The sequence below is a fragment of the Echinops telfairi genome, unplaced genomic scaffold, assembly GCF_000313985.2.
Source record: "Echinops telfairi isolate 266 unplaced genomic scaffold, ASM31398v2 ScPeMD7_7424;HRSCAF=8462, whole genome shotgun sequence".
Classification (NCBI taxonomy): domain Eukaryota; kingdom Metazoa; phylum Chordata; class Mammalia; order Afrosoricida; family Tenrecidae; genus Echinops; species Echinops telfairi.
The window spans coordinates 68068321-68085942 of record NW_022111324.1 but is presented as its reverse complement, the minus strand read 5'-3'; positions in this window follow the sequence as shown (position 1 = coordinate 68085942).

Genomic DNA, 17622 nt, shown 5'->3' with positions numbered 1-17622 from the left:
CTGGTACAGATGGGAACTGGAAGTACAGGGAACCCAGGGCGGATGAGCCCTACAGGACCAGTGGTGTGAGTGGCGATGCTGGGAGGGTAGAGGGAGAGTGGGTTGAAAAGGGGGAACCGATTACAAGGAACTATATTTTACAAGGATCTCCTCCCTGGGGGCCAGACAATAGAGGAGTGGGTGAGGGGAGACATCGGACAGGGCAAGATATGACAAAATAATAATTTGTAAATTATCAAGGGCTCATGAGGGAGGGGGGAGCAGGCAGGAAGGGGAAAAATGAAGACCTAATGCTGGGGGCTTAAGTGGAGAGGAAATGTTTTCAGAATGATGAGGGCAATGAATGTACAAATGCGCCTCACACAACTGATGTATGCATGGATTGTGATAAGAGTTGTATGAGCCCCTAATAAAATGATTAGAAAAAAAAAGAACAGATAGATTATGGACTCACATCTATCTCCTTTCTAATGTTCTTTGAACATATGGAACAAAAAGAAATGTGAAGGAACAAACGCAGAAGTGTAACGCAGAAGGAGCTAGGGTTCCCAATTATATTTTTATAGGGGAGCTGTCCTACCCTCGAAGAATGAACAGGTACCTTGATATAATGACAGAAATAAAAACTTCCTCAAGGGAACTTTCCTGGCCTTTTTAAAAAAGTCTTCAATTTTCGTAAAACTTCATCATAAGCTTTCATGATTGCCATGTTCCCTCTGAGAATACCTACTACGTTTATACCTTTGGAATTCCCAGTAACCAGTGACCATAACCTTCTGACTTCTCTGCCTTGAACTTAGCTAGCAGAGACACTCAGTAACCACTGTTTGGATAAAACGTCTTACCGAATGCACTTTAATAAGCATATTACTGAGAAAACTTGCCAGTAGCTATCCACTGATCACAGATATGTTTGACCCCGCTTTGGCTGTACTAAACTCATGTATGTAAGAGCTGAAACCTTAGTAACACTACTTTTTGACTTATCCTTGCACAATAGAATGAAATAGTGCCTGGGGCCTGCTCCATCCTTACCATTGCGATTCAGATGTTAATGTGTCTTATTAAGGGTCTTCATCTCTTTTGCTAGCCCCTTAGCAAACATAATGTCCGTCTCTAGGGACTTCTCTGGTCCTTTCTGATAACATATCAAAGTACTTGAGGAACATTCTGGCTGAAACTAGACATATTTGTTCCTTCTTCTGGACCAGTTGTGAATATATGTGCTTGCAGTCTTTGATTTTCATTAGTAAGTGCTTGACATTCTATTTGCTTTCAGCGAGCATGGTGGCATCCTCTGTGTGTCCCAGATTGTTACAGAGCCCTGCCCTAATCCTGATGCTGCATCCTTCTTCAGATAGTCCAGTTTCTCAGAGTGTTTGCTCAGATTACAGATAGAAAATATGGCAAAAGGATACCATAGTAACACACATCTTTTCTGATTATAAACAAAGCAACATCTCCTTGTTCTGTTTGAATGACTGCCTCTTGCTCTATGTATACATTTTACATGAGCATAATTAAGTATCCTGCAATTCAGATTCTTCTTATTGTTATCCATAATTCATTATGGTACACACTATTGAATGTCTCTTTATGGTAAACACATTTCTAGTACTCTCTATTTTTAACCAAGATTCATCTGACCACAGCAGTGAGATCCCTCGTTATATATCTTTTAAATCTGACTTGAATTTCTGGCAGTTCCCTTTCAAAGTACTGCTACAAAAATATTTTGGATTATTTTTAGAAAAATTATCCTCTACATTCAAAAGCTAGTTTCAGTCTTCTCCCACCACCAACTGTTTAATGAAATGTTGTTTTCTTCATTGATGATAGCCCTGATGTCACCCCATAATTTATCTGACCTTCAGTCATTAGTGTTCAGTGTGTGAAGTCTATTCCTGAGATAGTCTCTAAATGCAGGTGGGGCTTACTCAAGGTCGCACTTCAGTGCTTTTGGACCCATTTTAATTTTCTTTGGCTTCAACTTGAACTTGCATATGAGCAAAATTAGTGTTCTGTTTTGCAGCTGGCCCCTAGATTTGTTCTTGCTGATTAATTGGGATTCTCCTTGGTTTATTTTCAGAAATGTAGTTACTTGAATCCTGTGAATTCCATGTGAGGAGTCCCAGGTACATAACTGATGCTTACGTTGTTGAAGAAATGTATTTTGAATGAATAGGTCCTGAGTCTCATAAACTTCTACCATGTGATTTCCACTAAAGTTATATTTGCTAACTCATTATCCTGTTTGTTTAGAATTCCCATATTTTAATCACTGGTAATTATTGATGTATCTTAAATTCATGCTTGATGAATGTCAGTTTGCAGAAGTTGTCAAAAGTCATCAATTTTTTCATCTTTGGCATTAGTACTTGGTGCATAAATTTAAATAATAGTAGTATTAACTTGTCTCTTATGTTGTAAAACTATTATATCTTGATATGCTTTTTTGATGAGTGTCTGATTAAAAATGGCCAATACCAGTCCCTAACAGTTCACCAATGCCTAGGATATGTATTTTCAAATGTTCCAATTTTATTTTTGATACCTTCAATATTTCCTACATTTATTCTTCTACATTTCATGCTTCATTTTTAATAGCTCTCTGCAACTGTTTCTTCTTACTTTGAGTGGTGCCCCATCAGCAAATGAAGGTCCTGAAAGCTCTGCTCATTCCCCGTCTTTCCACTGACTCCACTCTGAGCAGGCAGCTTTTCCCTGTCCACATTGAGAGTGCCTTCCCACTTGGGAAGATCATATTCCGGCACCGTTTCCTGGATTATTTTAGACAACTCTTAAATGTACTATATAGATTATTTTTATCAGAGCCATATAAAATGACACCTGTTTGCTTAAGCAAAGAGGGGTACATGTAAGAAAGGCAATAAGATGTTTCAAAAGGTGAAAGAAAATCGAACATCAGAATAAAGAGGGAAAGGTGTTTGGTCACATTCAAGCTTCGGCAGAGGGTTTGAAGATGTTTTCTTCAGAGCTCAGCCCTTAATGTACAGCTAGCTGCAAGATCGAGGATCTGTGTTTCTGAACATATTTCCTGGACATACTTACAGCACAAACTCATTGGCTAAGTTTGTATCAAGGATCTAATCTTGGGACAATTAGTCTAGAATTAAGTTAATTCTTCTGTGTGTTTTTGGTGCAGACAACATTGATACCGATGACTTGTTTCCTATTTTCTGCTTTAAAACAAAACCAAACCAGGCACATGCCTGTGAGTTGACTGATTGATGGTGGCTCATAAGGGTCAGAGTAGAACTCCATAGGGTTTTCAAGGACTGATTTTTCAGAAGTGGATTGCTAGGCCTTTCTTCTGGGTACCTCTGGGAGACTTGGGTTTCTCCCTTTTAGATTAGCAGTAGAGTGTGTTAACTGTTTACCCCATCCAGGGACTCCAATTTGGGGTCCAATTTGCTGAATTCCTCTAGCTAATCTTTGTAAAGATATGTTCCAGATCTTTAATCACCCAGACTCTTTTTTTTTTAATGAATGCAATCCATGTTGACAGTGTTTTAAAAATGTGGTGCTGCAGGTGTGGCTGAGCGCTCCAGAAGACCCAGGAACCACACCTTCCTTTGATCTATGGGTGCAACCTCAGATTCCATTAACTGCTTTTAGTAAGCACGTCAACCTTGTAAGCTTATTTCAATTTGTTCTCAACTAATTTTAAGGTTTCCTTTTAAATCTTGTCTTCCTTCCTCTTCCAACTCTCCTGTCTTCTTTCCCCTGTCTTCTTCCTCCTTCTTCCCGCTCTCCAGCCCTCCTTTCTTCCTTTTGCTTCTCTCTTGATTGAACATTTTTTTTCCAGCCAGCACTTGCTCATCCTGATATTTTGGCATTGATTTTTCTGATTCATCATACTTTACACTTACCAGATTTTACAGATGTTTCTAAATCCATAGTCCAAATCATATAGGCAATCAAAAACCTGAAGATCCTTTCTTCAAATAGTAGTTTTTATTTTATTTTAAAATCATTTTATTGGGGGCTTGTACAATTCCTATCACAATCCATCCATCCATCCATTGTGTCAAGCACATATGTACATTTGTTGCCATCATCATTCTCAAAACATTTGTTTTCTACTTGAGCCCTTAATAGCTGCTCATGTCCCCCCCTCCCTCCCCAGTCCCCCCCCTTGAACCCTTCATAATTCATAAATTATTGTTATTTTGTCATATGTCACACTCACTGTCTGATGACTCCCCCCGCCATTTCTCTGCTGTCCATCCCCCAGGGAGGAGGCTATACGTAGATTTTTGTAATCTGTTCCCCCTTTCTACCCTACATTCCCTCCACCCTTGGGCTCATACAACTCTTATCACAATCCATCCATCCATCCATTGTGTCACGCAAATTTGTACATTTGTTGCCATCATCATTCTCAAAACACTTGCTTTCTACTTGAGCCCTTGATATCAGCTCCTCGTTTCCCCCCTCCCTCCCTGCTCCCTTATTTCATTTTTTAATAGAAGCATTTCACTGTGTATTTGCAGAAAGCTTGGGGATATTGAAAAATAAAAGAGGAAATTCAAAGTCAGCTATAGTTCAACTTTTTAGGGTCAAATACCTCAGTGTCATAATTGCTTTCATGTACATGATCTCACTGTAGATAACAGGACCCTGTGAAGGCATCATATTTCTATTCATACAGTCATTCTGCTCCTTTCCATAAATCTATAAGGCTCTACAAATTGCTCCAAGGGACCTTACGTAGTTTTGTCGGTCTCTGCTTTGATGACAGACGTGCTGAGATTCTAGTTAGCCCTTCAGAGTCTGTGTTTCTTTAAGCACTGAAAGGACTAATGGACAAGTGAAGACATCCACCCATTAACCAGTTGTTTCAACTACATGATGCACCAATTTGGGAGTATTTTCCTTTCTTAATTGATGGGTTATTTGACGCTTTGCCCCAAGGTCAAGAGACTCACACAGAAACCTTTGTGGTGGGAATCCTTCGTTCTGGTTTGTAGTTGACAGTCTAGTTTACATGCATTAGGGGACTCACTGCTGAATGAAACTCCCCAGCTCAGTGAGGACTTGATTCATTTTCAAATTCAGTTAAATTGGACACTTCTTGTAACTTTCAACAAGAGGTCTCTTGGGCTTGCAACTTGATCAGCCCCCATCCTCTTCTGCACCTCCCTAACAGACTGGTGTGATCCATGTGGCATGACCTCATATAAAGCATGGGTCCCAACAGCAGATCACTTGAGAGAAAGGTCTTCCTTTGCTTGAACTCTGAAAAATGATCTGAGGGACAATTATGTAAATGGTAAACTATTGGTTCATTGGCACAAAAATCCAAGTGTGGTTACTTCTTTTCAATGAGCTTGTTTTGCCTTTTGTTCAGCATAGCGGAAGTTGTGGTATCGTGGTGTATGTGTCCAATGTTAGAAGTCCAGTTTGGTCTCCACAGCCAGGATCTCCAGTATAACTCGTGAAAGACTCTTCCTGGTGCTTCATCTGTAGAATGAGGGTAAGATAAATGAGGTCCAAGATTACCAGTTGCCACAATTACTGCTCTTTTATACTCAGTTTATCTCGTCAGTGAATCTTCTTTTCTATGTCTGTGAATTCCAGTCAATCAGTAATGATTAAATGGCAAAGTATAGTTACTTTCTCTCCTTAGGCATCTGTTTTTTTCTTTTTAAAATCATTTTATTGGGGGCTCCTATCACAATCCACCCATCCATCCATTGTGTCAAGGGACCTTACGTAGTTTTGCCGTAGTTGTACATCTATGGCCCGCATCATTCTCAAAACATTTGCTTTCTACTTGAGCCCTTGGTATCAGCTCCTCATTTCCCCCCCTCCTTCCCCATGCCCTCCCTCGTGAACCCTTGATAATTTATAAATTATTATTATTTTGTCATGTCTTATACTGTCCGATGTCTCCCTTCACTCACTCTTCTGTTGTCTGCCCCCCAGGGAGGGGGTTATATTTAGATCCTTGTAATCAGTAACCCCTTTCTACCCCACCTTTCTATTCATTTTATGAGATAAAATTTCAGACAAAGATATTACAAGAAAGCTACCTCAAAAGGGGCCATTATTTTTCAAAAAGAAAAAAAATGATGTTATAATGGTCCTCATAAACTAGTGTACCACTCAGCACTCCCTGCCATCAAGCTGATTCCTCCTCATGGCAACCCTATAGGACATGTACAACTGTCCTCATGGGTTTCCAAGACTGAAACTCTTTACAGGAGCAGAAAGTCTTATGAAGATAACATCATATGATTTCAAAAATCAGACAAAGACATTATAAGAAAGCTACCTCAAAAAGGACATTATAATATGCTTCATGAACATAGACACAAAGTCTAGTTTTTAATATTTTCTGCTTTTCAATTGAGGTTTTTATCTGTTTTGTTTATTATTCTAGTTAGTTATCAAGTGTTTCTTTTTAAATGTTTTTTCGTATCTGAAATCCAGGATAGAGAGATCTATGGAGATAGTAACTGGATTACTGGTTCTTTGGGGGGAGGGGTATGCAGAGGAGGTTAAGGAGAAATGGAGAACTAGTAACGCTGAGGACAAGACTGAAGACAATTGTCTAAAACTGCTTGCGGTGATGATTGTACAACTCTTCTTGGCATCATCATGATATATGAATTCTATGCCAATAAAACAGTTGGGGAAACATTAGTACTGTATAGCAAACCTAGCACTGTCTTAAATGGGATCCTGTGACCCTCGACGGACTGACACAGTGGCTGCAACAATGGGCTCACACATAACAACAATTGAGATGATGGTGCCGGACTGGACAGTGTTTCCTTCTGTTGTCCATGGACTTGCTGTGAGTCGGAACCGGCTCGATGGCACCTGAAAGCAATAACAACAGGATCAAGAGGGCTTGATGTGAGGATGGTTAAAGGCAATTCAACTTTCAAAAATCAATGCCATTTATTATCTTCACCAAATTAAGGGAAAAAAAGCAAACATGATCATCTCAATTGGTATTTTCTCGCCATAGTCTTTATAACTCTCAACTGAAAAATCTTTTTCTTGATGGGAGTCTAGGTAGGAGAAGGTGGGGCAAATGCTAATAATATTATACGATTCAGCTGATAATAATTGTTCACTGAGTTTGCTAATTATAAAAACTTGAAACTCTAATGTAGGGATTGATACATTTTTCCATTCAGCTGAATATAAGATGAACAAGAACAGGGGCAACCTCACTGCAATCAAAAGAGAAAAGCAGGAGTGGCACATCTCCTTTAGGCCCCGAGCTAGCTGATCCTAAGACAAAAAGCCGCAACACCCGAGGAGTGGTAGAGGAGAGGCAGCACCAGAACCAAGAGACAGAGTCTGTCCAGAAGGGTAAGTCATGCTGAGCGCTTTGGGGCATGAGGCGGGCTTATGGAGTAGAGTGCCCCCAGGTACTTAATTGGGGAGTGGGAGGGGTAGGGGAGCTAGATTTGTTTACCCATAGAGTTTCACCTATGCACCTTCAGGCTGAGGCTTAAGGTCAGGGTGTGCCATTGGGCATTTACTAATAGCCCTTAAAGCTTGGGTGGGAAGAGGCTGTCCTGACAGAACTGTGTCCTTACCATTTCTGAATTGTAGCTTGTTGGTCTATAACCTGTTAACTTCCTAATTAAGTCCATAATCTTGACTCTGGTGTGTGAGTTCTGTGTGGTCACTGTAATGAATTATCAAACCCAGCAGAGATGTAGAGAGTGCCTAGGGAGGCGAGGCTGATGTCAGAATTGGTCTGAATGTTGGAGGGTGGAGGCATGTCTGACCTCATCCTCATAGGAATTCATCTTGGGCTGATGTGCAGTTTGAGTCTCTTTTGTCCTTGTGAAATCAGAAGGGGTCGCACACTGGCTCCATCTCACTTTTACAGTGAAGAAAAAGCATTTAACCAAATTCTATGTTCATTTTAGAAAATTCCTTTAAAAATTCAAATTAGGCATGAAAGAGAACCTATTCAAGCTGATAAAGGGCATCATAAAAACCCTACAATTCACACTGCCTTTAGTAATGAAAGACTAAAAGTTTCATCTCCTAAGATCAGAAGCCAGACAGAAATGTTTACTCTCACCATCTATTTAATACTTCATTTGAGGTCCTAACTAATGCAATAAAGCAAAGAAAAGAAATAAAATGCAGATTAGACAGGATGAAGTAAAAGTTTTTATTCACAGAGGACAAGATTATTTGTGTGAAAAAATCCCCAAGGAGTCAAAACGGTGTTACTAGAATTAATAAGTAAGTATAGCAACTTCGCAGGATATAAGATTAATATACAAAATACAGTTGCCTTTCTTTCTATTAAAACCCACAGCCATCAAGTCAATTCCAACTCACAATGACTCTATAGAGGGTTTCTGAAAGTGTCCATCTTTACAGATGCAGAGAATCTCAACTTCCTCCTGCGGAGCTGCTGATGGATTTGAACTGCCGACCTAGCAGACAGCAGTCAATGCCTAATATTAACAATAGCTAATTTAAAATGGAAACATTTAAAAGTACTATTTACCATAGCATCAACCACCATGAAATCCTTAGTCAAGATTTAAACTTGTGGAAATGTGCAAGATACAAACAACAAGATTTTGATGAGAGAATTTCCAACAAAGGAGGCCTAAGAAGAATGTGATACACTGTTTTGTGTGGATTAGAAGGCTCAATATCATTAAAATGTCCATCTTCCTCAAAGTGATCTATAGATTAAATGGTCACAACTAATCATTCACAATCTTAGCAGCTTCTTCAGAGGAGGACTAGACATGCTGATTCTAAAGTGCATTTTGGAAGCCAGGAAATGTAATAGCCAAAGCAATTTTGAGAAGAAAAAAAAGAACAACATTTGAAGACTAATAGTATCTGATAAAAACTTAACACCAAGTTACTTTAATTCAGTCTGAATATTATTGGTGAAAGGACAGATCCAAATTAGTGCTGTGGGTTTTTTTCTGTTGGTGCTATTGACTAAACATTGGCCATGAAGCCCAAGGTTGATGATTTAAACTCAGCAGCCACTCCACTAGAGAAAGGTGAGGCTGTCTACCCCCGTATCCCTAGATACGGTGCCTATGAATCAGAATTGACCTGAAAGCATCAGATTTGGTCTTTTTAGTGGGTGTGCAGAGGCAGCACTTCTAAAATCAGGGGACTCCAATTTGAATGGTTTTTCACTTTTTGATCTTAGCGAACAAAATTTATTTCCAGTATTAATTTTATTCTGTAATTCAGAAATAGTGGAGTTAATCACATCTTAACTTCTTTGGTAACTTCTTAGCAATCTAAATTAAAGCATGATCTGTTGACAGTCATAATTACCTGTTTGGCTCTTCTAACCCCCAATGTGTCTGAGGGAAAGAGTGTCATTGTAGTGGACTAATATGCATTGAAGAGAAACCTTGTGAGCCCCAAGCAACAGCATTATTTGGCAGACAATTTTGTCCACTTTCCTAATAGAATTCATTCAGCAAAATAATGAAACCCATCGCCATTGAGTCAATTCCACCTCGAAGCCACTGAATATTGGGTTTACAGTAACAGTAAATCTTTACAGGCGCTGATAGTCTCATCTTTCTCCCACGGAGTGCCTGGTGGGTTTGAACTGCCAACCTAATCAGCCCAATGCCTAACCCAGTCAGAAATGAGTTCACCATTTTTTCTTATTTAACTAGTGTTATTAAGTTGTTGTCTGGTTGATTCTTCCTCATGGTGACCACACGTGTCGCGGTAAAATGTGCTCCATATGGTTTTTGTGGCTGAAGTTTTGGAAGTGGACGTCCAGACTTTTCTTCCAAGGTGCCTCTGAGTGAACGCAAACTACCATCCTTTCAATTAGCTGCCAAGCACAGTATCCATCTGTGCCCCTCAGGGGCTGCAGCTTTGCAACGACAAGTATGTTACAGTTTTCTTGGTTTTAAAGCAAATGTGAATTATTCTCTAGAGCAATATATCGATATACAAAGGGACTGCAAAAAGTTCAGGGAAAATGACAGTATCTTCTGACTATTGTTTCCATGAATCTTTTGAAACTCTCGAATCCAATATTGTCCTTCTACTGTCTTTCAAAGACCGTTACCATCTTGACGCGGGCCAATCTTCTTTTGTGTTTTCTACATAGGATCCCGGGGGAGTATGATACATTTAAAAAGATGACAGATGCTCTAGTAAATATTTTTCTCTAGGGATTCAAGGTTTATCAACAGTTTTTCAGTAACTGGAGGCACCGGTTTACCCCTCACCAGTCCTGAGTAGGACATGTTCCTAAGCTCTGATAAGGGTTGATAGAAAATGAATGGACCTTGCTCAACCCCATATTCCCTAAATTAGGACTGCAGGGTGATGTGAATTCAGGGCTCTGTTGAAGACAGACAGATGAGGGAGGGGGTTTCTACATGATTGAATCCGGCTGGATTTTCTGTCTATGACTACATTCCAAAACAAAATACAAGTGATCTTTGAATTATTTGCTGGTTTTATTAAGAGTTTATGTGAGTTTAATAGTATTTTGGTTCTTAAGAGATACTTCTATGTATAACTGAGAGGAACCTGGGGGGCGTAATAGGTTACACATTATTTGGTGGGGGCGGAGGGTGGGAGATGAAGCTTTCTGGCCCCATAAAGGTTTATAAGGGGCACTTCAACAGTATTGTATAGGGTCTCTATGTGTTGGAATAGACTATGGCAATGAGCTATGTGTAACCACTTATAATTGTCAAAACTATGAGAAGATGCCAAGGAGGATGCCCGACATTATAAAATAAGATGAGGAAACTAAGCCAAATCGATGAATTCATTCCAAGAGCCAGGCTGTTAACGGAAGCTTTTACTAGCTACCTGCTGGTCTCTTCTCTGGCCCCGCGCAGCCTGCCTTCAGTGTGCAGCGGCAGCAGACGTTCTTAAACAGGCCCATTGGGATGATGTCATCAGGCTGGCCTATTCTTAGGAGAGGAGAATCCAGAACAGTTTTGTTTAGGTGGAAAGTGCCATGAATTATAAAACTGCAAAATCATGTCACCATGTTTCTGTTGGCATCTCTTCTACTTCTATTGGGAGGCATGATGCCCGTTTTCTAGCAAGCGATCAGTTAATTGAAGTAATCCCTTTTGAATGCCTATTGTAGATCAAGCACTGTGCTTTATAGCAAACCAGAAGCACTAAACCTGTTGTCATTGCATATTTTTCTGCAGTTAAAGTGAACTCTCAGAGCAGCACTTTTGTGTAGTTATTGTTTATTTTTCAGTTGCTTCTGGATGCTTCAAGGTGTTGCTTCTGCCATAGCTTCGGACGAGTCACTGTGTAGAAGCCAGCAGCACAGGGTCTCCATTCATGGGAAAACGGTCAGCCGATTCACTCTTCCAAAACACGAACCATTCAAATTAGCTAATCTGCAGTCTCACTGATCAAATAAACACTAATGAGCCACTTTTGTGTCCACACAGCACGTCTTGGAAATGTGGAGGAATAGAGATATTTGAGAGTCCTTGGGTAGAGAACCCCTGGTGGTGTAGTAGTTAATTGTTATACTGTGATTCCTATGGTCAGCAGTTCAAAACCACCATCAGCTCCTTTGGGAGAAAGACTGGGCTTTCTACTCCTGTAAACAGTTATAGTCTCAGAAACATATAGGAGGCCACTGTAAGTCAGCAATGACTCTGATGGCAGTGAGTTCAGTTTTGTTTTGGGGGGAGTGATGAAAATAATGAATGTACTCAGCTATTAATTGAAAGATTGGAGGTTCAAGTCTTCCAAGAGGTGCCTGGAAGTATTCAGAAAAAGCAGCCATTGGAAACCCTATGAAGCACAGTTTTACTGTGCTACCCGTGTGGTCACTGGAAGGCAGAATTGACTTCACATATTTGGTGATTGTCATATGGATGATTGAACTACATGTTCTTATTTTGTGTGCGTACTACATTTGTTTTACACTTGTTTTAATTACATACAAACAAATGAAGAATGATTTGGGAGTACATTTTTCCATTGATGTAACCTAGGACTCAGAATTCCATAAATGGGATATTGGGGAATTTTTTAAAAAACTTGTTCTAACCTGCTGGCCTTCCACTACCTAGACACCTTGAGTTTCAGCTGTTGAGTAAGGCCCTTGTTTATTCAAAAGAGAATTCCCTCCTGCTCTCTCATGAGGGGTTAGTTTTCAGCTATGACTGGGTCATGTTGGGAGTTATCTTTCAATTTCTGACTACTGCAGCCAGCACACTATCATAGCTAATTACATTTTTTTTGTCCTACTATGAACCCAGAGGCACTATAAAAAGTTCATATCTGACACACCAAGGGGGAAAAGAGGAAGAATAAACAAGCAGGCTGTGTGCGAGAAGCCTGCTAGACTTCTCAGCAACATTTGCACACCATGGCTATTGCTGAGAAGGAGCCAGGAGTTAGATCTTAGAAGTCTTGCGCCACCATCAGGTGCACTGCTGCTGATGTAAGAGACAGATTAAATTTGAACCAAGTTCTCTTTGTTATGCTTTTAAATCCAAAGCAGAGAGAAAGCTAATTGAAAGCCACTTTGCTCCTCCTCCCAACAAGCCTTCCCCTTGTAATGATGGGTTTTGTTCTCGGGGAGTACATTTCCCAACTTTGCTTTCATGCTTGGGTAGTTTGGCAGGCTTTCTGATGCTTTGGGGCAATCTGAATCACACCTGAAGTAGATGGGTTGCTGACATACAGAGCTTTAATTAAACCAAGATGAAAATCAAGTGCATCTGGACACCAGGGCTGGGCCCTGAAAGGGCCTGGGTGGTGTTTTTTGATTATGTTTTAAACATTTTTTTTCCAGAGGCCATGTTTATCTTTTCTACTAAAAAAAAAGTTGGAATAACATGAATAGTTAGATTGAACTTGGTCAAAATGTTGTGTCAAGAGAGGTTTGTTTTCCTTTGTGAGTGTTATAAGCAGTACTTAAAAGAGCTGAAGTAGGATTTGGTCATGAAAACAACTGTTTGAGGGAGACACTCCTTCTCTGTCTCATAGAACATCTCCCAAGACTGATTTCCATTAGCCCTCAGGGAAGGTGTTGGGGGACCATTAAGTCAAAGATGACTCAATGGCTATTACCAGGGGAAGATTTTCCCATTCTGCCAGGGATGACTGTAAACGTTTGATGAAGCCAAAGATACTTCCCTACTCCTGGAATATTGTGTATACTTCACTTTGGCAGTACGAAGAATTCATTGTTCCCTCTCTGTGGCTCAAACGTGAGAGTTACCAACTCAGGAATCACCAGGTGCAATCCGTTTGTGATAATCATTAACTTGTGATATAAAGAAAATCACCAAAGCTGTGAAGAAGGGGGAAGCCAAGGCTGGATGGAGCATATGTGGGAGTTGGTAATGCAAATCAAATTTGGTCACCCTTTTGAAGACCTAGAGAACAAGTGTGACTTTAGATTATTGAAAGGCTTCTGGAAAATCACGAAAGAATTTTACGCAGGGTTATGACATGATCTTAAGTGTTCTTTGGTGTTGCAAATGGATAACATGTTTAGGTGTTAACAACCCCTAAAAAGATTGGAGGTTTAAATCTATCCACAAGCACGTTGGGCGAAAGGCCTGATGATAAACCAAGTAACAAGCCGCTGGAAACAAAGGGAACCATTTCAACTTTCACACACAGGGGTGGACTCAATGGCGACTGGTGAGTAAGTAGGTGACAAAATCCGATGTGTGTTGAGGTCGCTTTGACCAGAGGGGATAGAGTAGAAGTGGGCAGGGAGTGAAAGACCCAAGTGTAAGTTGTTGGGGTTTTTTTGTTTTGTTTTTTCTTTATAACCTGCACAAGAGAGATGAAGGAGAAATTCAGAGATCCCTGTTTGCAGAAATGCTTCTCTGACACCTCCTTGCTAACCAGGCCAAAGAAGATGCGGTACCTGTTCCAGACTTCTGCTTCCAGGCCAGTGACTGCCTAGATCAGTTTGAAATCTCTAGAACTATCTGGAAATTTAACTTTTTTCAGAATGTTTCCTAAGAAGCTAAAATTCTCTTTTGTCTGGAATCTGACATTAAAACCAAAAAGTCAACACCATCACCAAAAGTCGCAATCCTTTAGTATGCCAACCAGACCAGAGACCAAATTGAAAGGGTAGAGGTTGTAAAAGACAGTGGGACCCATGAGATCCCTAACTCAATGGGTATGCTGAGTTTTTCTAGGTTTTCTACCTTTAATAGGAATAAGATCCTTACCACTCTTCTATTGCTCTCTATTAGTGGAAACGATTTGAGTCTCCATTTTCTGACAGGTTTCTTCTTTACACAGCTTCCAGCTTTCACAGGTTCTACTGTTCTATATTCATTCCGCATTTATTGACATGGTCAGGTTCCAAAGATCTGGTCATTGTGTGGAAATCAGTGCCATGCCAAAATGGAGCATAACCAGATCAGATCACAAAATGGAGGATGGCTACATTATTATGAAGGAACTGCCAAATCACACCATTATGTAACTATCCAATGTACTCACCGCATACTGTCAAATAGCATCATTCTATAACTGCCAAACCACTGAGAATCATTACCCCATCAAGATGATGTATTGCTCTCACCTAGCACCTTGGTATTCATTGTTGCTAGATGTGCGTGATTAATGCACAAAAGAGTTGGATAGTAGTTTTTTGGTTTGTTTGTTTTTTACTGTTGTCATAAATGCAAACTCTTGGATAACAAGAAGGAAATGAGGAGTGGATGGACTTAGAAATAGCGCTACAACTTTAATTTTTTTCTGAGCCCATTCATAGTATGTCTACACAAAGGTAAATCATGCAAATAATTTTCCGATCCAATTTGCCACATCAACTGTGAGTGAATGTCACAGGGTGCTGAAATTGAAAGGGGAGAAGTGAAGAATGAAACAAGCCTGAAATCAAATCTCAGTCCCATTGCTCATGACTTTCTGATGTGGGCCAGGTCACTGATTTTTCCCCAAGTGTTTCTTCACTAAGAGAGCTGGTTAGTGTGGACAACATAGATTCCAAAATTTATTTGGCCTTTTCATTAAAAAAAAAGAAAAGAAAAGTAAAGAAAAAGAAGTAGTGCCCCTGGCCATTAGAACCTTTTGTATTACGGCCCACAATCCAGGATAAAGTGTAGGTATCTGCTTTTGCAGTACCTCTGGATCCTTCCAGCATCCTTCAGGGGATGGTCTTGCCTGTTTGGGGACACACTCCAAAACCAAACTCACTGCCATCAATTCAGTGCTGTTGACTCATAAAGACCCCTGTGGGTTTCTGAGACTGTTTATGGGTCTTTCTCCCAGGGAGCTGCTGGTGGTTTTGAACTGCTGACCATGCAGATTGCAGTCCAACACATAACCAGCACACCAGCAGGCATCCTAGTTGGCTGGGACACATTGGTGTACAATAATTGGTACATCCTCTGTGACCGGAGAGTGCCAATTTCTCTTGCATTCTTCTTAGTCTCCTCTTTCTTTTTCTAAAGACCGTCTCACGTTTCTTGGCTGTAACACATTCCTAAATTTTCCTCCATCATCACAGCAAAATGAAGAGCATAAACTAACTTTGCTCTTTCTTCCTTTCCATCTCTTTTTTTTCTTCCTCCCTTTTCTTCCCTCCTCTCCTACATCCTCTCTGCTCCTTTCTGTTCCATTCTGTTCCTTCTCCTCCCCAACCCTTCCCTGTCTGCCTTATCTCTCTTTCTCTCCTTCTTTTGTGGAAATCGTGCAGAGTAGTACTTCTCTATTCACTATGAAGCTTGATGGCAGGCCCTATGCTAGTTAGTCGTTAATCTACACAACACTGTTAACTCGCCCTGTTCTTTCGGGGTCCAGGCCATCATTTGAGGAGATTTAGTTATTCAATATCATACAACCAATATGTGGGGTCATCAGAATTTCAATCCAGTTTGTCAGACTCTAGAGCAGGGGCTCCTCAAACTTTTAAAACAGGGGGCCAGTTCACTGTCCCTCGGACCCATTTGAGGGCCGGACTATAGTTAAAAAAAAAAAACAACAACTGAACAAATTCCTATGCACACTGCACATATCTTATTTTGAAGTAGAAAACAAAACAGGGCAAAAACACCCTGCGGGCCGGATAAATGTCCTCGGTGGGCCGCATGTGGCCCGGGGCTGTAGTTTGAGGACGCCTGCAGTCTGGAGTGCTGCTAAGGCACTCTGCATAATAAAAAAGTGTTCTCTCTCTTCAGGCATTTTTACTGGGGTTGGGGGTGAATATGTGCACTGCTGATGACCTTAGTGGAGAGGTAGGAGGGTATGGCCAGGGAGAAAGTTAAATTGGTGTTTATGTGAGTGCATGCATGTATGTGCCTTATGCATGAAAAATAGAGGTGCCCCCCCACCCCCACCCCATTTCTCCTTTCTGGTCCACCATCTGTGTCACACCTGGAGGCGCTCAGTATTTTCCAGAAATATAGATGATTCATACAATTATTTTCTTATGGTGCCTGACCTCCCAGAGGAGGGAGTAGAGGGGAAAGTTCATTTGCAAAGATCAGTTAGGCTGTTAAAGGCATGTTAATTTGGTGAGTTGGAGAAAGCCAAGCTGCTAATTGATGAGCTTGTCTCTTGACCTGCTAATTGAGACTTGGTCGTTATTCACATGGCGCCTACACAGTGTTGGCTTCAGCACCACATCCTGATCTGTGCTTGCCAAAATCAGATGCTTTGGGGTGTAGAGTGAACAATCTGGCATTGCATCCGGAGATGTAATGTAGATGCCGTTATGGAAAAAGGAGTAACTTCCCTCCCAATTAGAGGAGATGGTTCTGTTGCTTACTCCGTTGTGACAGGCTCGGTCACTAAAATACCTCCACTGTTGCAATTCCAAAATATGAGACGTAAATTTCTTCCTGAAATGTGCAAGCCTTGTGTGCTTAAATATGATTTGTATCACAAACGTATGGTTTGCAATCAGGGCTTTTGGTTGCGGTGCATTGATTCAGTTAATAGTAAACTTAGAACTGGGGCGAGCGAGGAACCGCGTTTTGTGTGGACATGAACTCCTCTTTCCAGAGAGGTGAGAACTGCAGTGCAATGTGTAGAGAGAAGCAGAGTAAGCAGAGAAATGTCTCCTGGGCCACTGGCCCGGGCTGAGCTGTGTCCCAGGTCGGCTAGGTGCAGGTGGGCAGCTCCTGGCTCAGATTTGCGCATACATTGGGACAGTCTTAACAACTAATCTTAAGGCAGAAAACACTTGTTTTTAATTTTCAAAGCAATGCTTCCACATTGCAGAAAGAGAAAGAAAAATCACAGAAGCCTTCTAAACTAATAGCCACAACATTAGGCATTTTTGTGTGTGTGTTTGTTTGAAAGATGGAGCTGATTAACCTAAGCTTCTTCTGATAGCACAAAACCATTGTTAAAGTTAGAGCACAGGGCCTAATCTTTAAAAAATGGTTGTAATTGTTCACTTAGCATTTTAACTGTGATCTATAAGCTTATCTCTTTATCATCTCTCCTTGCCTTTCATCCCTTCCCTATCCACCTATCACTCTATCCCTCTTCTACATTTAAAATATAGACTGCATCCCAATTGACAACCAATTTATCATATGATGTTTTGTCCAGGACTTCTAAACTGAGTCATCTTTCGTAAGCGATTGGGGCCTCTGCACTGACTTTTTGAGA